Source organism: Haliotis asinina, chromosome 2, assembly GCF_037392515.1.
Source record: "Haliotis asinina isolate JCU_RB_2024 chromosome 2, JCU_Hal_asi_v2, whole genome shotgun sequence".
Classification (NCBI taxonomy): domain Eukaryota; kingdom Metazoa; phylum Mollusca; class Gastropoda; order Lepetellida; family Haliotidae; genus Haliotis; species Haliotis asinina.
In genome coordinates this window covers 4,387,526-4,413,594 of record NC_090281.1, presented here as the reverse complement: position 1 = coordinate 4,413,594, position 26,069 = coordinate 4,387,526, and the positions used below count along the sequence as shown (strand labels likewise).

Genomic DNA, 26,069 nt, shown 5'->3' with positions numbered 1-26,069 from the left:
AGGCAATATCTAATTACCCATAATACTCTCTCCTCTCCTGACGTATGGCATGTAGAGAGGATTGAACATCACAAATATATCTATGTCACTACGCCCTAGAATTTCAAACACCTAACGTTCACTGAAGCTTGCCGCGCTGCTCCCTCCTGGAGCGCACAATTCTGTTCAGCACGAGTTCAGCTTATTGTAAATAATCACGACAGTGAATAGCTTTAATGTCCTCAGAGTCGTCTGTGGGCTGCGTTGTAAAGAAGAGTTGTTGTAGTCGGTCAATTGTTGAATGAGGAATATCATACACCCATCATTATATAACAACAATGTCGCTTGTGAGGGTCTCTGTTGCCTTAGAGGACACCTCGTTAAATTACCATATCAGTGTGAGTGGTTGGCAACGTCAGACCTGCCGCAGATAACCTTCTCTCTGTATCAGTTTGGTTTCCTGCTTCACTGACTGGTTCATTGTTTTAAACAAACACACCTAGAGGAACACCTGCACTGGACAAATTAAAACTGGTTGTTGAAGCCGCTTCCTAGTCCAGTGACAAATCAACAACTACATGTATCAAGGCCAACCAAAACATGAGGCTGTTATACAATAAATAGGTGCTGGTTTTCCGCTCTGAGGATTCTACAACATCAGACCTGTCAGACATATCCTTGCAGTCACACATGGCCAGCTTTGTACATTCATGTTCACTTTAGGCAATGTGAATAGTGTTTGATGTCCATGCCATGTATAGCTCTCTTGCTGTCACATAAGTAGGGATGTTGTACACTGGATATACCAGCTCATGTCAGATTTCACACTCACAACATGTCTATATCACTTTATTGAAATCCACGGTAGAACTTACTTTATCTTGATTCTGAAAAACAAAAATGTTCCACTTTGTCCTCATGATCAAACAATTACTTGATATCAGTTTTCTCAGTTAAGGCATAAATTGATACTGAAAATATCTTGCATCGCGGTTCAAAATATTCAGATCATTTTGTTAAACACCCATCATCGCAGCAGCAGGTCACATGATCAATGTTTTCCTGGTCCCGTAAAATCCAAAATCAAATATCTGTTCCATGTTCAGATGATTAAAAAATGGAAACACATCCATCTCAAATATTTCAGTCAAACATTAGACTCCATCAATTTCCTTTGTGTAAATATTACAAATACACTGTGTGATGAATGCTTTCTCTTCGTCACACACACACACTGAAATAAGTATATTTCAGGATGCTTAACTGACTCACATGACCACCTATGGTATCTTATGTATATTCTCCCCTTGTGTATACACAGTGGTATCAATCTCAAGAACACTAAATTTGTAAATTTTATTTACACAACACCATGCACTCAATGAACTTCGGTTTCAACACTAGAAAATACAGCATCTTAACACAAACTTCACTAAAAAAAATAACTGACTGGAAGTATATATGGAAGTATTTTAAAATTCTGTAGCTCTATGGCATCTCCCTTGTTCAGTCAACCAATAGATGTTAAAAGATGGTACTTAATGTTTCCTTGGTTGGCGTTGGCATGAAGGGTAGAAGGCAGCCACTGGTTGGCTTTAAGTATCAGTGTGTGGTTTTCAAGTTAAAGTTTGTCAATGTGTCTTTGTAAGATGACAAACTAGTAGACACAGCTATCTACCCTACTCACCATCACAATGCTCAGTGTCCCATGTTAATCTGAATTCACAGACATTATACCCCCTTTCACACCCCATAAACAAAAAACAAAAAATTAAAATGGATGAACTTAGGTTTAAAAATCTCGGAACATCTCTGAGTTTTAAAAAAATATCATTTTTCTTCTTAATATTCTCAATAAAAATTCTCTCCAAAAAATTTGCCCTTGAAATGACATATTTCCTCTTGTTGCTGCGGTCCACGTGTTTACTTTTGCTGCATGTCATGGAGTTAAATGATGACACTGTGGTCCGTGTGCACTGAGGACACTGCAAGTCAGCTTCCTGTGACGTATATCAGCGGAGGTCACTCAGTACATGTTATAAGGACGTAAGTGTCTTCCCTACCAATTACCAGTTCCTGTTTATGAACAAATTCCTGTTTCTAAATGGAGCATGTAATGAGTAAATCCATCTCCTGCCATCTTAAGTGGAGTAGTGGGTAGCCTAATGGTCAGTGTGTGCTTGTCTGATGTCTGTGTTCAGTTCCACACATGGGCAGCATGAAACCCACTCATATAGTCTTTAATGCCCTTTAACCTACTCATGGAGGGTGAGTGAAAGTTTGTTAGTGAGTTTCTATATTAACCTATTACGACACAATGAAATAATTACATATTCTTTCAATCCCTTTTTTTAAAAATCTATATTAATGATGAGTTGCATATACACCCAACATGTGATAAGTACATAGTTTTACATATCGTTCCTGCATTCCCTGTCCCTGGATGTGCCACACAGAAGCATGTTGGATAACGCACATGGTGTATATTGTTTACACCATCTCAAATGCAATCTATGCCAAATTAACTGTTTGAAAACTGGTATCAAATATGATGAAAGTGACATCCAGTATAGCCAATTTTGAACTAAGGCTACATTCTACTGACACTGAGTTAAAGAACACCCACTGTTTACACATGACTACTGACACTGAGTTAAAGAACACCCACTGTTTGCATATGACTACTGACACTGAGTTAAAGAACACCCACTGTTTGCATGTCACTATGGCCCATCAATTGTGGCTACAATAATTTTAACAAAATATTGTCAAACTTTACATAAATATTTGAATGGTTTGATAAAATATCAATTACAAATATAAAAATGGTTAAAGTTTACTCTTAGTATCTAGAGTCTTATCGATAAGTCAATTTTACCAATCTTACCATGCCAAAACACTCTCGTCTTTTACCCTATCCACTCTTCCACCCTACCTGTCTTCAAATACAAGGCTGCTGACAAATTCCAGACACCTAAATACTACAAGATCCCTTTAGATCTGGGAACTGTTTTTCTCTGTGAAGCCTTGTAATGGTTGACTGCCAGGTCCCCTGTGTCAAGAGCCATCAATACCACTTGGAACGGTTTCTCCCTGTGAAGCCTTGTAATGGTTGACTGCCAGGTCCCGTCAGGAGCCATCAATACCCATTTGGAATGGTTTCTGTTATCCTATGTATCTCCAATGCTGGAACTCATTAAGACATCGTGATCAAGTGCATCACCTCCTCTACACTCTCCTGATCAATTTCTGGACTTTCCCTTCATCACTTCTTTGATGATTAACCTAGGTTTCTTCATCTTTGTTGGAGTGGGGACAGTTGTGATTGAATCCAAGCCATGACTACAGCACACTAACAGGCTTGACAGTTGCTCTAAGCCATGGAAATTTTAACACTAATTTTAACCCCTCTCCAGTGAATGATCTTCAGGGATCAACTGTGTCAAAACACATAAAAACGTCAAACTGTTTCCAATTAAATACCACAAATAAGCATCCAGATGAAGCAGCTGACAATCCCCATTCCAGTGAATCCCAACATGCAACTCTTTGTTGAATGAACAGCTTTACAAATTTGTCTGTGGAGTTTGCCCATATGAGAGTTAATGCGACACCATATCCGCCCTAGTCCACCTTCAGCTCCATGCATGTCACACCCTCAGATGCAATTTCCATGCTCATCAACATCAGTCCCGATGGGATCTGTTCACGGATTTGAGAGGTTAATTCCACAGAAGATATCATTTCAATCAGACACACCAATATGCTTCATTTAATTCCCATCCCTCTATAAATGCATTTCAAAACAAGTTGCAATTCCACCAACAGAGGGCACCATTGGCATGTGATGTGTCAAGATACATAACACAGGTCATGAGTTGATGCATAGCTTCATCCACTACTCATTACACACACAGACAGGCATGGCCATCATCAACTGTTGTCACAATTAAACCTCCCAGCAATTATCGAAACAGGATTTCTTACTGGCCTTGTTGCAATAAATTCAAGATGAGAACCGATCTTTGGCTCTCATTTCAAGCTGCTGTTCACAGATTTTTCCCACCAGTCACAAAACTCCAGAATTGACAAACTCTCCTTCAGAAGAATACTTCCATTTGTGAAGGATGATAATTAAGTTAGAAAAGAGAACTGAATCATTCCAAAGCAGAGGACATTAATAGGTTCCCTAACGAATAATTCCCAGAAATTGAATCATAAATATCGGCATAAAACAACACTGAAGTTGAACACGTCAATTTTACTGGTTGATAAACTAGAGAGTCAGGTATCCTGCATCTACTGGATTCATCCTGAAATTTCATGACTGCATCAGCTGTAATTAGCACAAATATGAGGGATTATTGCTTTCCAAACACTCATCACTTCCCTCCATGCCATTTTCTTCAAGTTCATGTCATGAAACAGAAACAATTCTTATACAAACGGTTTCACAAGCCTACAGCCCACAGCTGACACAATGCTGCTCAACTTATCTTCACTGACAGAATGTGTTCCACTCCACAGATCTCACATAAGACAGCTTCAAAGTCCTCTTTACTGAGAGCACTTGCTTCAGATAGCTTCAGTTTTTCTTTACTCACAGCACTTACATAAGACAGCTTCAATTCCTCTTTATTCACAACACTATAACAAAATAGTTCCAAATCCTCTTTACTCACAGATCTTACATAAGACAGTTTCAAACTCCTCTTCACTGAGAGCACTTGTTTAAGACACCTTCAATTCAACTTTACTCACAGCACTTAGGTAAGACAGCTTTATATTCTTCCTTACAGCACTTCCTTTGCTAACGGAATTCTCCCACTTGAAGATGAGTATTGGTAAAGCTGGACTAGTGCCATCTAAAGATATCACATAGAGAATATAGGCAATACTGCTTATTATCCCATTGCAGCAACCACTTCTGTATTTTACATCATACTATAACATTCTCAGCAAGAATGTTGTCCTTGTAAACACTACACATGTTTCAGTTGTGTTTTTCCTGATCACTCTATTAACAAGTCTCTCATAACTTCATCAATGTAGGTTTCACACAATTACACTAGAATACTTCCCATCAACAACAGGAAAACAGGCTGCTCACATCTTGCTGAAATACTCCACTGTCACAGGTTTACTGAGTGCATGTTTCACAGGTTTACTGGGTAGATGTTTCACAGGTTTACTGGGTGCATGTTTCACAGGCTTACCTGGTGGTTTTGATCGTAAATTCACATAATTACAAAACAGTGCTCTACAGCAAGTCAGAATACCCACTGTACATAATGGCTTATGGAAATCTTCACAAATACACAGCAAATTATCCTCTTCTTACCATGAACTGAGTTGTTACAATAATCCTACACATGGCCAAAGCTCCCAATGTGCTCCCCATCATGCTACAAGAAGTACTCAGTCAAGCATGCAGCCTAATGTCCTGCTGATTGTGCAGATATGACCTCATTTGACTGATCAGTGAAATCTATCAAATTCAAATGAAAAGCAATTTGTCAACTCAGCAGAAATTCTGTTAGGGCCAATGAGTTTTTTCATTCAGTTTACATCAATACCAACTTTTCCATGCCAACTGTCATGTTTCTGCAGCCAGTTAGATACCTCAGCCCATTTTAAGAAAAACAGTCTATATTTCACAGCAATGTGCTTGTCTTGACACATGTTTCCATGAAAATGTTGACTCCTGGCCAGTCTGATCCCACCTTCCTCAGTGTGAGAAGGACTCCATAATAACACACCCTACTTAGTCTTGGTCTCTCCCACCTTCCAGCACATAATCCTCTCACCAATAAGTCATTAGTCACGATTTCAGAGGCACACTGACATTGAAGCTACCTTCAGTTTTCTTAGACACTTTGATATGTATGTCAAGGCTTGAACACATGAAACATCTTGCCTCTCTTTCACCAGTCACCCCATCTATCCATCATTGATAGGTTCCATCCAACCTTCCTGACCAAACTTGTTCCAGCAATCTCCAGACTCTCCGTCCCGACATCCTCAGAGGGCGATATCACTCGTATCCACCACTCTGCGCTAGTAACGCACGTATCCAACTCTATTTTCATCTATTGATCTGTGCTCAGTAACAAGAATCCACAAAAACATTTAGTCATGCTGTTCTGACTTCTCTTCATATCAGAAATCATACCCAGGAACTTATTCCACCTCCCAGCACTAACAATACCATAATTACATGATGGAGGAAATATCTGATTGAGAACTGAATTCCAGTCAATTGATACGGCAAATCCATACATGCTGGCCATGTCACTTCCAGCCCACCTAAAGCTCTATGTGTTATACAACAATACTTTCAAACATAATTGGAAAAAGATTTCCTGTCATTTTCCTTGAGTGCTTCTATAACTGAACACAACCATGCCAGTCTGAAACTTCTATATGGAACCACAGGCGCCAATTGATTTACCATTTTCTTCAAGAGTTACCCAGCATGTATAATTTGTTCACTTAAAGTAGGAATCCTATTGGCTACCTTCACGGTTCAAATAGACATAACACAGATTAAATGTTGTTTAATTATTTTTCCAGAGTGTTAGTTATTCACTGATACTGATTCTACCAATGTGAAACATTTATTTTAAACTATCTACCAACTTTAAACCTTCACGCAGACATTTTTCTAAATTGAAAAATTGTTTTTGCCTAATAATGTCTAAATAGCATATGTTATTCTCCAGGCTGTATTGTGAATTACCACTGCATCTGTAAGTATGTGTGGACTTTAATGAATTTCTCCTACAATGAATCTCCTACGTCATTTAATCAATATGGTTGTCCCATAGCAGAAGCATGATGCATCTGTTAGTACCTTTGTAAGTCCTACTAGAAATGTGGTCTCCGTAGCTTATTTTGTCAATACTCAAACCTTCCCAAATACAGCCTATGTACTGTCTTTCTTCAAACTCTGCTGATTCAGAGTACTTGGCCTTTCCCATCCAGTCATTGGCCATTTAACTGGTTCTTTTGTCCACTTTATGCAGACAGACTGTTTTTTACCAACAGCAAGACTTCAACCATCAGTATACAGACACAACCAGACATTCAGAAAAAGATTTGTATAACCTGTGTGGAGACACATAGATAAATTAAGCAAACTTAAAAGAAGGAGTCACAAAATAAATTTTCCTTTATCAGACAAGAAGCTGAAATGGAAAATATGGATTATGCACTCTGATAGATAAGATATGTCAGTGTCATCAAACAAGCAGAAAGTTGGAATCTTGTTTCATGTAATCAGATGGAGATTTGGGGAGTTCATGTCAATACAAGGCAGTTATATCAATATTCCTCAAAGCATTTCCTGGTCAAACAACTGTATCTGGTTGCCTGATGTCTTCCATCTGACACAGATGTGACATCCCATGATGCATTTCATCACCACAGCGTCAGACGTACAGATGGACAGTGAAGCACATGGACCCTTGGTTGGACCAAAATATTCACAAGCACAGATCCATGTTCATTTGCTTCAGTCAGTGTGAGAGGTCTGGTGTCTAGGCACACATACATCTCCATATTGGCAACAATACATACACTCTCGATAGACAGGTACTTGGTCGGCTGCCAAATCAGAACTCACAGGCACACGAGGCCTCCATTTGCCTGGCAGTTTATGTCTGAACCACCTGGAGCCGGGTTTACTTCTTTCAGTTATACGATGGGGTGTGGATTGTTAAAACAAGAGTAACACTGATCACAGATACTTTCCACTTTGTCACTGAGTGGTTCTTTCAATGTCCCAGGACACAGATAAACACTAGAAATTCAGCATGATCATTAAATGCTTCAACCACAAGTGTTCTCCACTTCCCTAAGTGGAAATCACAAAAGCATAGATTTGGTTTGATTATGATTCTGACCACAGGATCCTGCCACCAAGTGAAGCAAACATTTCCACTGTCTACTAACCATTATGTTTGTGTCAACTGTCCATTTTTCTCCATATCTACCATCCAGTATCTCCATGTCTACTGGCCATTACCTCCATATATACTATCTGTTATCTCCATATATACCACCCATTATCTCCATGTCTATGGGCTATTTTCTCCATATCTGCTATCTCCTATCTCCATGTCTACTGGCCATTATCTCCATATATACTATCTGTTATCTCCATACCTACCATCCATTATCTCCATATCCACTATCCATTATCTCCATATATACTATCTGTTATCTCCATATCTACTGTCCATTATCTCCATGTCTATGGGCTATTTTCTCCATATCTGCTATCTCCTATCTTCATGTCTACTGGCCATTATCTCCATGTCTACTGGCCATTATCTCCATATATACTATCTGTTATCTCCATACCTACCATCCATTATCTCCATATCCACTATCCATTATCTCCATATATACTATCTGTTATCTCCATATCTACTGTCCATTATCTCCATACCTACCATCCATTATCTCCATGTCTACTAGCCATTATCTCCATATATACTATCTGTTATCTCCATATCTACTGTCCATTATCTCCATGTCTACTGTCCATTATCTCCACGTCTACGGGCCATTATCTCCATATATACTAACTGTTATCTCCATACCTACCATCCATTATCTCCATGTCTACTAGCCATTATCTCCATACATACTGTTATCTCCATATCTACCATCCAGGGGTAGAATAGGCCTTCAGCAACTCATGCTTGCCATAAAAGGTGACTATGTTTGTTGTAAGAGGTAACTAACAGGATCGGGTGCTCAGACTCGCTGACTTGACACATGTCATCAGTTCCCAATTGCGCAGAGAGATGCTCATGTTGTTGATCACTGGATTGTCTGATCCAGACTCAATTATTTACAGACCGCCACCATATAGCTTGAATATTGCTGAGTGCGGCGTAAAACTAAACTCACCCATTCACTCACTCACCATTCATTATCTCCATGTCTTCTGGCCATTATCTCCATATCGACCATCCATTATCTCCATATCTACCGTCCATTATCTCCATGTCTACCGTCCATTATCTCTAAGTCTACTCACCATTATCTCCTAGTCTGCTACCTCAATACCCCTTATAGTCTTGAAACCCTTAACCAACATTGTTACACAGTATACACAATCTCCCTCCATGGTTAGTTTAGGTTAAAAGTGGCAAAATTATCAAATTACCACAGTAGGCCAAGTGTTCCACCACCAACTTTCACAAACAGAACAAGCCATAAATAAGTGATTGTGAAGGATCTCTAACAAAACACACAGTAACCAGCCAACAGGTGCCCCAGACTTCAGAGTGGTAAATCAATTCATTCATTTCCTTTCATGTCTGTCCTCCATGGATTCCTCAACAACCTTATCCTTGCACAAAAATTCATGTTGCCTCCTGTATGACTTCATCAACATCTTCACCTGTTTGGACTGGATGAAGACTACCGACCAACTGAGTTGTTGAGATGGGGTGAAGTCAGGAATAGCATTTGTCAACACTTCCTTGACCCAGTTACCTTGCCCTCACTATATTCTGGAATAGTGGGGCAGTCAAGTGGTTGAGGCATTTGTTAAAGACACAGGTTCGATTCCCGACATGGGTACAATGTGAATAGCTGATTTCTGGTGTCCCCTGCCATGATATTGCTAATAGTGGGTAAAACTCAGTCACTTTCTCACCATGTTGCCTTATCTCCCTCCACGTTTACTGTGTTATCATACCCCAACAGAATTAACTGATGATCATACTGTCAACCACTTGTTTGCCTGGACATAATTTACCATTTTACATACCATGGACATTCCACATTACAATGTAGAATTATTCATCTGCTGTCCAATCCCAAAACTTCCCATTCCCTTTCTTTTGATTCCTTGCCACAAAGTCCATCTGCTACTTTTTCTGTCACAATGGATAGACCCACCAAGTCAGCATGCTAGCACCATGCCTTGAGAAATCAGCTACTGGCCACTAACCTCAGCATCCCGAACACCCTCACTGATCTCATGCCAAATACAAATAGACAAAACTGAGAATAATCCTAGCATTCAGATATTGATCAGTTGTAAGCCAGGCATATGTTGAGACTGGTCACAAAGTCGGTGGAAGCACCAGCATATATTGACTGGCAGAAAATGTCTCAGGACGGTGTTTGGTAACTTTACTTTAAAACTATAAGTCCAGTAAGTAGCTCAACACCCTTGACATGTGAGGTGTTGTTGTGACTTGAAATAATGACAGCTCTTATAGACAACTTTCTTATTATCGAGTGATACATTATGACAATTAAATTCCTCAATGGTAGAAGAATTATAAAGCCTCATACCAAATTGGAAACAGATGGCACTTATAGTTTTAAAGTAAAGTTACCAAACACCGTCCTGTAACATTTTCTGCCAGACTATGAAAGATGAAATCTCACCATTCTCATGCAGCAAGTTACGGCAGCAGGAGAGCTGTTTGTTATTCTACAGTGAGTGAGGGAGCATGGTTTTACAAGAATTACAATGTTACCTAAGGGCAACCTGTTATATGTGCAGCCTGACCATCGATATGTTACATGTCTGTGTCTCCTATTTTATGTGTTCTGCTTTTGACCACTAGTTTTGTCAGTTCCTCATCTGTATATCCTCAATATCAATTGACTAAATACATGTCTGTGTCTCCTGAAGTCAATTCATATTGACCCATCTTCATATACACCCCTAATTTACGCTCTGAAGTTCTTCGCACCTCCATTTTGTTTGATTGTAAGGTACAACAAAGCAGCGCATGTTTAGAGTTTCACCATTAGATTCAGTAAATGATTTACAATAGGGAGAAGCAGCTGTCTGGCCGCCAGTACCACACCCATGTATTATTCACTAAACAACAACATGATCGGGGTCAGCATGACAGACATAATAATGATCACAGATGCTATGCACCTAACAACCTCTCTCAGTCACAATGTGGAACTACCGACTTCCTACTCAGATCTAACTACTCAGATCTAACAAGGAGCAGCCAGTTTGGTTGCTCTCTGACATACAGGCAAATCTGCTTGGTTGATATGTTTACTTGTCCTGCCTAAAGTGACTTAAAGTTTATTTAAGCCATTTCTTAAAACAAATATTTTGAGCATCTGTAGTGTAAAAATAGATCTGACATTAAATGATGGGAAGTCTGAAGAAAACATATTTGACATTCATGCTAGACATAAATTTCTCAAAAGTTTCCGGAGAAAATTTGTTCCTATCATCATGAGAATACAATACAGAATGTTCCCACTGAAAATGAATTCCCATTGACAAAGGCATGACAAAATCTATTTCAGTTTACAATATCAACCTTTGATAATATTGTACAGAAATGTTTTTAAAAAAGTCAGCTGTTTAAATCAGATATCTTATCAAGACTAGCTCTACATTTTCCCTTCAGTTCGTTTTTCTACCATGACATGTAAGTATGCTCTTTTTTCAATGGCTGTTACTAAAAAAATTGTTCGTGACAAATTTTCAATAAGTACTTCTGACAGCCAGTTCACTGCACATAGGAATATTTTGCACTCATAACTCCTTACAAAGGTAAACAAACATGTTGTCTGAAAAAGTTACAGTAGAATATGCATCTTCTTTGATGGGTTTAGGCAACTGTGCAAGGCGGTCAACTTTAAAAAGTGGTAGGTTCAACATGTAAGACGAATCAAACAATCACTGCTTCTTCCATCTTCGATGTCTGGTTTTTTCAAAACTGACATCAGTCAGCTTGTCATAAATAAGTACTTTCGGAACTAAGCAAAGCACTGACATGCAGCCAGGACAACCAGGTTTCGAAAATGGCACACACCAGTGACATCAGAACAAAGGTCACACCAGACAATCTATTTTTGATTTCAGAGGGTTGTTCCTTATTACATAACCCATCCCATTAAAGTTGTCCACAACACAAAAAGTAGAATGTCAGTACAGATGTTGCAACTGGCAATGTAATTAAAAAAAACTTTGTTGTGGAAATAATTAAAACATTTGACACTATGTAAATAGCTTCTTTATCCTGTTTCACCCTGAGTATGAGTGAAACCATTTTGAAGGCTCTATCCCCAGTAATGTCAAAACACTACGCAAGGGTAATAAGTGTGTATTTAAAAGACGTTTTATTCATGGTGCATACGTCATGGTAGAATAAATATAATCGTGTTTAAAAATTTAAATGTTACATGTTTCATTTAAATGGCATTTAGCAGCATTCAAATAACTATAGTCACTTCCAAACTGTAAACACAATAGGATTATCTCCAAAGTGGCCTGAAAACATCATTGAGAATGCGACAAAGGGTAGGGTGCTCTACCATCAACACTGCTACAGTTTAATTCTCATGTTTGAAGATGAACAGAGTTATGTCCCTTAGAACAATCACGCCTTACCTCTGCACAGAAAACACTATATATGTTATCTGATGTTTCTCATCATAATGTGATTAGATAGATAGGAAGGGTTTGGACAGGTAAATCAGCATAACCATCATTTTGTATAATTATTAGTTTTTCAAGAATATATACCATCTATGTTATAAAGAAAACATTTTTAACGACATCCAGTTAATAATTTTCAGGTTTTACTGAAGTACATTCAAAATAATTTTCGTGCAGAATTTCCGATATGTAATTTTTGTTTCATTAAATTAGAGAAGCCATCAAAAAAGCTAGGCTGGGAGAAAATTCTAATTCTAGCATTTCATTTGCATCATATGAGACAATGGGGAACAGTAGCAGTGATGTAAGTACTGACACTACTTAAAACATAACAATCCCATTTGGATAATGGGTTAGAATAGATCCCAAGTAACTGATATCAATCATATGAGGAGACTAGGTCAGATTCGGCTGCTTGTGTCGTAGCAGGCAGAGTCATCAATCTCTGGATTCTGAAGAGGCTGCCACAACACAGATTAAGCATTGCAGACTGATATTACATAATGAAAAAAACAAAACAAGCAATAAAACAAAACAAACCTTTGACACAATGAACATGAATAAATTTGATGTATCAAAACTCCAGTCCAAACATGAAGACATGTTCAAGCTTTCATTAAGTTATTCTCCCACATCAAATAACAAATTAAGAACCTACAGATTTAAATCTTAAGAATTATCTATTTCACTGTCAAAACAAAGCTCACAGATCACTTTCTCAAATTACTGTTAAGTAATCATAAACTCAAAATTAAAACTGGAAGATTTACAAAACCTGCAATCCCAATAAAACAATGTCTCTGTGACACACGTCTTAGAAGATGAACAACACTATATCAGACCTTGTACCAAGTATAGCAAAGAAAGGGAGTCAGCTCTACAAACATTGCTTTTTCAGGATAAAAAAATTGCTATGCTTTCAAGAAAAAAACAATTTTGAACTTTTTTTTTCAAAACAGAAATCTCGAAACTATTTCTAAATTATGTTATGATATTTACAATTTTATAAGAATTCTGTGTATTTCCTCATATTGTTTCCATGTGTCAACCAGTGGACCTTGCAATGGGTCAATAAGACCAAACACAAAGGATGGGATATATTACATATCTCCTACTGGAGAATATCAGTGTCGTTATAATATTTATCTCCCATCCTTATCAGCTGTCTCCTCACCACATAGATCAATATCACTCTGCAGAATGTAAACAAGCAACACAAATACTGCAACAAAACACATCCAGTGTCTCTAACAAGTCTCTAACAATAGAAGCTATCAAAATAAAGCTTGTTTACATTGATGTTTTCTCTATTGATGTCACATTTTCAGAATCTCCTGTCAGATATGAAAATCCCACAAAAAGAAAAAGTAGCATCCGAACTAAAGATCTTCACTGATTGCTACATGAGTAAAAAAGTATGTTTTTTCATTTTATCCTTCAAATGGTTTGTCACAGGAAACAATTACTCATTGACTCATCTTGAGACTGACATGTCGTAAATACTTGGCCGACAAGTCTGACAACAGGGAGATATTTGCCTGAGGAGATAACTGTCACATCACAGGGAGACAGGTGACCTGGAATCAAGATCCAGATTATTGCAAAATCAGCTTACGTTGTATCACTTCCATTTCACATATTTTAGAATAGTGTTGTTTTCTCTGGACAGTAATAACAACTACAGTCACAGCCAATGACTTCTCTATATTACATTTGAACACCCGCTTAAAACTGACCTGAAGAAAGGCCCAGCCTCTGATTGCAGCTGATAGAGATTGGCCTATGTGTAAACTGATCTTAATCAAGATCTGGATCTAAGGGAAATAGAAGTATAGATCATTAGACCAAGTATCTAAACAAAACTCCAACTAAACACCCTGTTATTAGTGTGAACCCAAGCAAGCTTGTACAGTTGTATATCTTGCACTGTCGGTCTCCCTACCTGTCATGTTGCAGGAGGTCTGAAGTAGAATCTCAATCCAGTCAATCCATGGATTTATGTAACGAGTCTACCTAAAACCCAGGCATAGTAGGACGCACTCAACATTTTTTCAAATGTGATGTTTAATTAATTTAATCTTCTCAAATTAGGTAGAATTTTCAATCTTAAAAAGATTCCCACTTGTTATAATTGGGTATAAGTATATACATAACTATAACTACAGAAACATACAATTCCATTAACACTGGAAAGTAGCACCAGTGAGATATGTGAACCTAGCATGAAAATCTAGACCTACCTCACTGAGAGTCTTTGCAGTACCTACAGGCCGAGATGGACCAAAGGGGAATAATATGGTAGACGGGCTGTGCAGCAGACCAATATCCAGTCTGCTGTAGTAGATTTTATTGCTTACCTGGACTCTGCACATATTATCTGAAGTGAATTGTCAGAAATGTCATTCCCTTGAGTGATGATTCACTCTTCAGCCGGGGCAGACTTCCCCTCTACCAATCTTAAACCGATGTCAATGCTAACAACATCAAGCACATAGGATTGTTATTTCCATGTTAATACTCATAAAAATCTGTTTCATATCTGAAATAGTTTAACTTGATTTTGTTGCATGGGTCATCCTGGCCTAGACATATGGATTTTGTATTCATCCTGTTTAGACATATACATTAACAAGCAGATCATGATGGTCTTTATTTGTTGTTCAATGGTGGCCACAGTAGGTGATATTTCACTATATCTGCAGCGCCCGGACATCATGTCTGCACTAGACAGCCAGTGCTGGACATAACAGGCTGTAGTAACCCCATAGCTCTGGTACAATGATGTGAAGTTTAAACATCATTACACCTTACCACTTGACTGACTTGATCTCTATCTGTTTACAACATGCACTGTTACTGAAGATAGGTGAAACACTCAGTCCAATGTGAAATGTTTGCCAGTATTATTAGTCAGCATCTAACCACCGTGTACCTGTTGCCACTGTGTGAGAACAATGACACAGTATATGACACACTGACTGTAAACAAGACATGGTATAACTGACGTACTCCCCAGCTGCTGACTTGAGTCTCTACAATGTAACGAGTATAGGATAATAACCATTATAGCATAATAACCAGTATAGCATAATAACCAGTTCTACAGCCAGTCACCAGGAACAATAGACAACATGGCTACATGTACACACCGGTAGATTGTCTTTCAGCAGAGATGAAACTACACACCCGGTGGGGGAGAAGCCTCTTGCACCTACACACCCCATGGGGAGATGTCTCACAGCTCAGCAGCATGTGCAGCATCGTAAGAATACAGGCATATCAGATATATCAGCATAAGCATAAGCGTACATTAACACATGGGAAAAAAACCTTCAACCAACTGAACAGTATTTGATCACACATTTGTGTCATTTCAAATATACTTTTGGAGAAGTTGAGGATCCAGTGATTTGTTCATGTCACTACAGTGAGTCTGTCAGAGAGATTTTGTCCCTGATTCTTTCTCATATTTAATATATTATGTGAACAAATTGGGTGCTCTTCTGACCAAAATATTTTCCTTCCACCATGATAAAAATTTGACAGATTACATTTCATAAAACTGTCTCATTCCTAACACATGAAGTAGAATGGAGGGATGACCAGGTAATTTTGCAGCCTTTGTCAGTTGGACATACATGGAATATTTTCTAGTTTGTGTTGAAATAGTTGCAACCAATGTTATGGTTTGAACAAGATGACTTACATTCCACTGAAAATACCATCAACAGAAGCAAGTTCATATTACTCTTTACTTAAATGCCAAGCTAAATATGTTAAATTACTTCTTAAAACAATACAATATATAATAACAAGGATCAAAATCTGAACAAAAAGAAATGAAATCCCCAATTTTACTAGCATAGGCACTTTACGTGAGATACCAGGTAAATCCCATCCCAAATAGTGCCACAACTGTCAAGCACAGAATCATGGTGGAGTTGTAACATCAACATCACAGTCCACTGAGTATGACCTTGATCTCCTCACCAATAATTCTCTATTCCTCTGTGCACCGGAGGGTAAGAGTGAATTGTCCTGTACCGTGAAGATGTGTAGTAACACAACATTGTCATATTCTAAACTTACCTGGAAATTCTCAGGTAAAATCCAGCACAGCTACTTGCAATCCAGACAGGTAAACAGGTAGCTAGAGAGTGAAGTCCAGTCGACAAGTAAGTCAGTTGGACAGTACCTGGTCACCCCCATAAATCTCCACAGGTGAGATAACGAGATAATCCTCTTCACAAAGCTAGAGTTGACAGCATTCAGCCACTGTCCTGCAATGTGGACATTGCCTATTGTCACACACTAATGTCAACGTTCCCACTCACGATCGACAGGCAATGGAGGACCAAGGATCGCTGATTTCAATCCAGGTCAAGCTTACTGTGATCAGGTTCTATTCCCAAAAGTTGACATCATGGTAAATTCCTCACGGAGTGGTCATCCTGGTCACTGAGAGGACAGGAAATGACTTGTCAACCCACATCCAGACAATACGTCAGTTGATCTCCAGGTACGACAGTGTGTATATCACTATATATATCCCATGTGACACACACTGCAGTGTTATCAATAACACCCCTAATTTCCTCCTATACAGAAGAGTTCTCGTGAGATAACATGATTCATACCTACATCCAGACCACCGACACAACCTAATGTTACCTCCACAACCAGAGTTCTAACAAACAAATCGGACAAGTCTAAATGCCACAGTATGTAAATATGGGAAGTGATAAGCTGTAGTGTATACAGTGTATACCCACTGCTCCCAGTGTGTATATGGACATGTATATGTGTGTCAGTATATATGACAATATTCACACTGACTCACAGTAGGCTGGAGTGATTGATTTCTGCTATCAACAACACAGATAACTGTAGTGGCTAGTAAATGGAAAGTTGAATTCTACAATATCAAACATTAGTTGGAATGTTTTCCCTGTGTTCCTCTCTTAAAGGTCACTGAATATAGAGAGTTGACATGTAGCATAATGAAAACACTCTTCAAACTCATAAATATTTCATAAAAGGCAATGTTCCGGCTGAGCATAATGGTGAAAACGTTTCCAGCACTCCTCTACATCAGTGAAGATGTGGCATTATTTCCATATACAAACCACTGTTACCTCATTTTGGAGGGATTGGTCAGGAGGAAGGGAGACCACGGTTATAAGTGTATTTCCTAACAAACTGATTAAACTATTATTTTTCAAATTGTTCATATATCATCCCTACAAGCTAATATCAGGCATTTATGTTATGAAAAAATTACTGAAACATATTAGCAAAATAGTACTTTTGATCTTCCAAGGTTTTTTCACTCAACTTGCAATTCTACCTGCAAAAACATTCTAAGGTTAGTTTGATTACTTGATCCTCAATGTAGCCAGCTAAGTGAAATCCCTAACTGATGGTTAGTACATCAGCCCTTCACAGAGATAGGTAAGTACACAAACTTCAGGATATATCCCCTCTGAAGCACTCTCACTTTGATGCAACTGTTACTGATTAAAATATTCCAGCCACAGGTTAATTGACTTTTATCGTCTCCACTGAGCATACACACTTGTTTTCCTTTTCATCCATAACTTGGGTGTAAAAATGCTTACCTACTTATTATTCATAGAATAATAATGAATATTCATGACATAATCCATCACAATGCATTACTGCTTGTTGAACCTTCCCCATGAGATAAATAAGAGGCCTTGTGTCCTATCATGGAATTGAGGAAGGTCACACATGGTTGAGTATGTACAACAGTTGGCCTTGATCCCAAAGGATGGAAAAACACTGTTGTATATACCACATACATGTCCCGACAATTAGTCAGTGATGGTATTATTTAGCCATGTCAATATCATGTATATTGGCCAGTTTGACTGGAGGACCGGCCTCCATGGTACAGATTCTCTCAGCGAATCCATTCATAACAATGTAGCAAGCTTGACAGAATTCAATAAACAGTATATCAGTTTATCTTCTGCCCAGGACATAAAATATGGCATGCTTTTGTCCAAAACTCTCTAATGGCACATTTTTGTGTTCCCTGGTCTAGTGGACAAGAGATACTATGCCCAAGGAGCACAGGATCTGTTGGTTTGATCTCTGGGGCAGTATCTATCAAACAACTTTAATATGTGGGGCTTTATGTTATCCTGCCTTGTGTTCAACACAAAGAGGATAAAACCAGGACTTGGTGGCTCAGAGTCAGTAGACCTGAGTAGCTATCTCAGTGGATCAGACTGGACTTGTACAGGCAGACACACATGCATGCATGTGCAACTAATATCATTTCATTTGTTGATGCAATACTTACTACGCCTAAAAATATATTTATTTATGTAAATTGTATAAGGGGACTCAACCAGACAACATCACCATTGTTCAGTTCACCAGAGCCATTGAACAAACATAATGGATTACTGGTAACTATACTAGAAGTCCAAATCTACAGAAAACCTAATTTGCATGAATGGAATCAGGACAAAATTATTGATTTTGAATACATTGCAATTGCTGTAATGAACCCAAAAAACTCATGCCATTTAAATGTTTTCAAACATTAACCAATTTCTCCAAATTCTCTGATGTGAAACATTGAGACTGAATGGGTTACGGTTGACTGCCTTGGGGCCAGCACTTCTTGGACATGGACAACTAACAGCAAGCCACACTTCTGTAAATGACTCATACGACATGCATCTGAAAATATGGTTGCAAAAAAATCCTGATGAATGTAAAATGTAACCAAATTACTCTTTCCGTCAATGGCCTGGTGGTTAAAGCCTTCATGCATCAAGGCCATTTCTGATGCCATGATATAGTTGGAATATTGCTAAAAGTGGCACTCACTCAGTCACTCACTCTCTGTCAATGTGATATTCAGTGAAAATGTCTTGATTTCAAGATGGAAGCTATGAAAGATGTCTGACATTCTGAAATTGACAAGCATTCAGTAACTGTAATGTTTAATAAATAACCAAAACATTATAACCCCTAATGTTTAAAAAACTTACAACAAATTTCAAATTAGTGTAATTCCTAGTAAATGAAACTAAAATTAGTGAGACTGCTCATGAACTGTTAGTTCAAGTGTCAGACTGTATACAATTCAGAACATGATATATTACACTGTTGTTCACAGCCACGCCTCCGATACAACCCCAACAGAACTGTACACAACATTGAGCAAACCCTGTTATTATTTGAAACCACTTAGCCTCAAACATACATGAGTCTGCAGAAAGTTGTGTCGGTTATCCTTGTGTGAGCCAGCCACGTGATATGTCAATCTATACTATTGACAGTTTCCTTACCACCTGCCGAGGAAAGTTCTTACCTCTTTGCAAAAGCATTTTGGGGAAAAAGATACTTAAATGTCAAGCACACGTTTGTATACAGCTTGTCAAGTGGTATCAGTTTTTGTAAAACCATCAAAAGTCATGCATCAAACAGTTTGATAAACCCGAACCACTTGATGCCCTCTAAAACATCAACATGGAATTTTAAGCATGAAGTAAATGGTTACTTGTCAATGTTGTTTAGCAATCTTGCTACATGGTACAAATAACAAGCGTGGATGGATTAGTAGGCAATTATATACTGAGTCTGTGAAACCGGCTCACTAGTACATAATAAATAGAAACTGTGCAGCAAGTAGGAACTACATACTTCCACATCCAAACTATTCACATCATAAATGGTTACCACTGGTGTAAATGTGGTCTGGTGTTTCATTGAATAATTTGTTCACAATTGTGTTCATGTCATCCCACTGACACTATAAGAAACATGACATTAACAGTATATCATGAAGTATATCATCAACAAGTACATGGCAAACAATAGTCATAGCAATGTATATCAAAAAGGATATCAATATTGACCTGTATGTCACCAATCACTGCCTCATCCCTAACCATATCACCAATCGTCTACAAGTATATCCCAAATTACTGTACTACCAACAAGGATGTGTACATCCCTGTATTATCCAAGCACTCACTCAGACTACGACATATGGTCTATACATCCACAAATGAATATATTCAGATACAGCTTCCTGTTGTATGGCAACTTACCTGACTTCCCCAAAAGAGATCTGAAGAATCGGATGATTATCATCATGATGTATATCCACTCCCAGACTCCTCAAGTCACTGATGATTGATCCATTCAGCTACTGGTGATGTCTTGCATCCACCTGCTACCGATAACAATCTCCTCCACACAGACACCTTTTGCTTCTCACATACCTCCATGTTAAAAACTTCCTTCATGAACACAGATATCAGGGTTTCATTTCACTTCCTAATCTAGACCACAATAAAGCATTGTGGGTACAAGGCAAGTGAACCATTGAGTGCAGCGGTCAGTTCAGTTGCAGCCCTTACATTTTATGATTTATTAAACTTTTCTCTGGTCTGACCAGCAGGTCTGAGAGAAGTCACAACGGCCTCTAATAATTTAGATTGCGATGTTTATAAATCGCCCTCCCATTTCTGCAGCCCTAACATATCAACGTCCCACATCCATTAACAATCCACATCCAAGACTAAATAATCAGTCTTCTTTCTATCTGGAAAAACTCAATGATTATGCAGCACTGCTAGGAAATACAGGATTCTATTCCATCAAGATTGATTCAACCATACACAGTAGAATTAACCCAGTCTTTCACTTTTATAATGATAATTCTGATTTGATCTATGCTGCACAGAATCTCAGAAAGATGACAAAGCATTATCCTCAACAGGTTCTCCTTACAACAGCTGTTTTTCATCCAGTAAGAAAACTCTCACTTTCTTCGAACAATAAGTCAATCTGTAATGGTATGTCTCAGCATAAATCTGAAGCACCAACAAATCCAGTGTTGTCATATTTGTATTGTCCTTCACCGTCCAGCAGTCGCTGTAAAGTCCACTAGATATGAAGGTTCTGTCCACACAGTGAATGCCATGAGTGTTATACCCCACTGGTGTTGGTGACGTAGTTGTTACCTTGTGCAACAGTTGTAGTGTGTCAGGTACCTGCCATATGATACGGATCATATCTCCATCAGTGCCAGTTGAACAGCCTCCAAGTGGAAACCCAGATAATCCTATCCTCCAGGAGGACTAGACAGTACCCAGTCAACACATGAGCTTATACAATTATTGCACTAACAGCTCTGTGTACAGTATAACATTGTATCCACATGCTGTAGACCTGTTATCAATTATTCCACTACATCATCTGTGGAACCAAGGACACTCCAGCACTCCATCAATACTGTCAAAGAGACTTTGGTATTATTTCCCATTCAAAATGCACAGTCTAACACAAACATCACATACTACAATGAAACTCAAGTCAAATATTTTCAAGAAGCTGCTGGTTCCAGTAATATCGAGCTTATTAATAAAAGGAATTTGAACCACTGTAGTTCTATCATTTCAAGATTTGAATCCTCTCACTTCTGTAAATTTCAATATATCACTCAAATGTATCCACAAATAAATCCCATTTGGCACAGTCCTGAACAGTTTGTACTTGACTCCAGTCTGGACCCTCAAAACCACACCTACTAATAACACAGCATTCAACATCAGCATGATTTGCTAAAACCCAAGTTTTGTGAGGACATCAATTTACTTCAGTTGGATCTCAATGTGTGAGAACACTGTCCCATCAAACACCATCATCTTGCATCAGCCATGTGACAGCCTAGTCTTCCTTGCATCAGTCACTCTCTCCATCAACAGTCAAGGTGAAAAGTCAAACTTGTGCTTCCTCCATGGACGAAAGACCCTGCTTCCCATTACACCCTGTGGTCACAAACCTGCCAATGACATCCCAATCATGTTCCTGAGCAAAACAATCATCAACTTCATCAACGTAGCGGTAGTGTCTCCCACTTTCAGCTGTTGAATAATCCCATCGAGATCACATCATTACCTCAGGACTGGACTGCTCCGGTAGTAATCTCTACCAGCTTAGCCTCAGATCAACAGGATCAGGATCTCTCCATTTTGTGCGTAATCAGAATAAATTAAACTAAAACAATACATGTCACTACAATAAATTCATTAAAGATGAAGTCACCAATACAACTCTAATCACATAAATGGATGTCAAATGGTCAGAACAAGAACCTGCTGCAGTTAAAGGTTAACATTATTTAAGTCCCACCAGCTTTCCATGTTGCAGGCATTCTTTTGATCAACAACTGAAGTTTCATCATTGAACAAATGTGTAGAGTATATCCCTTTCTTTGTTACAGAAATATTAACGTCAATAAACCAGAGATATCAGTTTACATTTCACATTCACTTCAAACAAACTCCTCGTACTTGAACAGTTTCGTCTCTGAACTATCATAATTTTGAGTTCCGAAACTCCCAAGTCCTTGACAAAATGGGTCCAGGCAATGTTGGGTCTTCTCAGACCTCACTGTACTGTAGGGGGATACATACCGTTATCACTTTCACAACAGGAAGCATCAGTAACAGAACTATCGCACAGTGTAACAATCTGAGATATTCTCTATGGCACCATACTCCTTCATGTTACACACGCCATCAGAGTTTTCTGAATTTCAGAATTTTGCTGCAAAATTTCATAGATTTTGCTTCAAAAGGATTACAATGCAATAGTGTTCACTTTAAGTGGCAACAAGGCAGCAGTGTCCATTGGTTGAATTCCCTAATAACTGTAACAACACTTAGGGCAACTTTACTGTGTTGATCAAAGGTGATCAATTCAATGTCCCATGAACACTTTTATACACTGAAGCATCGTCAAACACATTTCAAGCTGTGAAACTGTTTCCAGATTTTTAGTCTTTCTTTCCAAAATGGACATTTCACGGTGTACTGAATCCTTGAACAGGCGCTGATATTTCCGAACACAACTTTTTGCATCAGCAAAATAGCTTTGTCTCATACACGTCAATAATTCTATTCCACATCCGCTCCCAAGTCGATTCTGATGGATTTACGGTGGAGAAACATTGCTGAAAACTATCCACTTTGAAGATTTACAAATATTTCTCCATCACATGAGGTCTGCACGGATTGCTCACATCAATGCTCTTCCAATCTGATTTATATTCGCAAATTCCTCAATCCAGCCTAAAATTATCACATTAAAATGCATTATAGGGTATTAGACATTACACAATCTTTCATTATATTCGCTAGGACGTGGCTTATGGACACTTGGCTATCTTTCATCAGCAACTTGTTAGGACACAAGCCTCTCAGAATATCAATGCAGGATATAGTCTTCTCAACGCAGCCAGGAAAATGATCTGAAATGATCTTGGAGTCCTATGACTGATCAGTAACCGATCACAGCAACATAATCACTAAATATACATTTTTCTGGATGGGGAATAGTCAGGTTGTTTTCATCAGCCGAATTCGAAATTCAAGACTGTCTGATACTCATTAACGTGGGTAACATTGGACATTACAGTGTGATCAGTCAGTAGCTCAATATAACCAATTACGTAATTCACTGACGTAATCAGATCTAGACTTACTACAAGTCTTGACTTGGATACAATTGATTAACATTCTGTTGTGGTCCTCCTGAATGCTATTCTGCTTCGACACTGTTCTATTCTGTTAAGGATAGTTAGCTATGTCACACGTGTTACAAACATCAACACCATCGTCAACGTCATGAACAGCGCCAATATCAGCAGTATCTCTGTCAGAGCCGCAGGAGGAAGAGAAAACTGTGCTCCCACAGACAGTCACTGCATCATCAGCGACTGCAACATCAACCTCACTTCCTCTACAACCACATGTGGTCGACAGATGTCCAATACTTTATACAGTGTATGCTCTCATATAGTGCAGAAAGTCCTGTAGTGCTGACAGTTTGACTATACTTAAACAGTGTATTGTCCAACAGTGATGTGAGGCTCACTTGTTTCTAACTGTGTATTGTCCAACAGTGTTGTGAAGGTGAGTTGTTTTTTCAACACTCTATTTTCCAAAAACGCTGCAACGCCTCCACTTCCAACAGTCTGCCAATTCTATGGTTGTCCAATACTTTCAACAGCATATTCTCCCATCACTGAGAGAGTTCAACACTTGTCCTATACTTTCAACAGCATATTCTCCCATCACTGAGAGAGTTCAACACTTGTCCTATACTTTCAACAGCATATTTTATGGATGTCAGACACTGTCCACCCACAGGCTGCACAGGAATAGTATCCCATAGCACATCTCTTCCACAGCAGCCTGATATGCTGATTACTGGGTAGAGTTACTTGCCCCTCCCCTACACACCTCTGTACAACTCCTGGCACTCTGCCAAAGAACGTACCAGACACTACCAACACTGCTCTACTGCACTGGGACCAACCACCTGATTCACAATCAAACAGCGCAATAAACTTAAGGTCCTAATTCAAGACCCGATAATCATTCTCATTTGCTTATTCCCCAAAGTAAGAGAGACACCAACAAAAATTGGTTGCAATTTCACGAGTTTCCGCAGCAATTCATTCATGGAGCATGTTGACTAAGCCAAGGTCAAAGTTTTTCAACCCATGAGTAAAGCAGACATTAGGAACATAACAGGCATCACAGATCGATGTCCGATAATATCATCTGCAACATGACTCATTCATTCCAAAATCTAACCAACTGTCAGCCTCTACAACAGTTACTTCAAATTTCAACAGCACAAAGTAGTGCATCAGATGAATACACAACCACAGTTGATCATGATGTTTTTAGGAAGCTTGTATTCTGTATGGCAACATAGCTAGGAATCAAGCCTGGTACTTGGAAGGACTTGCTTCATCTGCTCTGATGCTCACAGATACAAGAGCCTATTACTACAACGATGAACAGTACCAAGAACAGTATAGATTAATGATGGGTGAATGCATCAAAACACAACATAACAAACTGCCTCCACCTTCAGCAATAACACAGAGAGATGCCACACTATTAGGCCACACCAATCAATATTAAAAGCTGAAACTCTTTCACAAAATAATCTACCTTTTGATCTTCAATACTCATCTGTCATGTTGTTTTTAATGTAAAACCAGAGAACTTTTTTTATTTTTTTAATGTAATTTCTTAAATTGTTACGCTTCATTTTCACATGTTCTATAGCCCACAATATGTATCTTGGAACGAACAGTTAAATGCATCTGCATGAGACAATTTATCAGCATTGAAGTGTTCAATATATCACATAGCCAGGAGGGAGTATATGGTGGCGTATACCCAGGAAGCAGTCCACTCTGATGCTCAGAGTGGCTAGAGCAGTCATCATAGCCTTATGACACTTTTAGCTCTTGCAAACAATCACAGACCGTCACAGATCTCAGGACTGACACAGACCACAGATTTCATGACTGACACAGACCATCACAGATCTCGGGACTGACATGGACTATCAAAGATCACAGAATACTCACAGACCATCACAGATATCAGGAATGCCAGGGTATAAACTATTCACAGCTATAACAACCACTGTTTCATGTACAATATTGTTTCCCATGTTGTCATTCTGCCCTCAGCACTTCAGTAACAGCCTGACATCGCTCACCACTATTCTCTTATCCATAAAGCCAATCGCGTCAACCCATCAACACAAATGAACCTAGTATCAT

The 26,069-nt window shown here is 38.6% G+C and overlaps 1 protein-coding gene across 5 annotated transcripts in view; it reads right to left on the bottom strand.

Annotated features, from left to right (window-relative positions):
- Positions 1-26,069, bottom strand: part of LOC137273155 (ras GTPase-activating protein nGAP-like) — a 226,051-nt gene that overhangs the window by 93,959 nt on the left and 106,023 nt on the right. The window contains exon 1 of one of the 5 annotated variants that reach the window (XM_067805639.1): positions 16,517-16,995. The exons of the other annotated variants lie outside the window; for them this stretch is intronic. The gene's annotated coding sequence lies outside the window, so the exon portion shown is untranslated. Of the gene's footprint in view, positions 1-16,516; positions 16,996-26,069 lie in introns of those variants that run through there. 5 annotated transcript variants of the gene reach the window in all.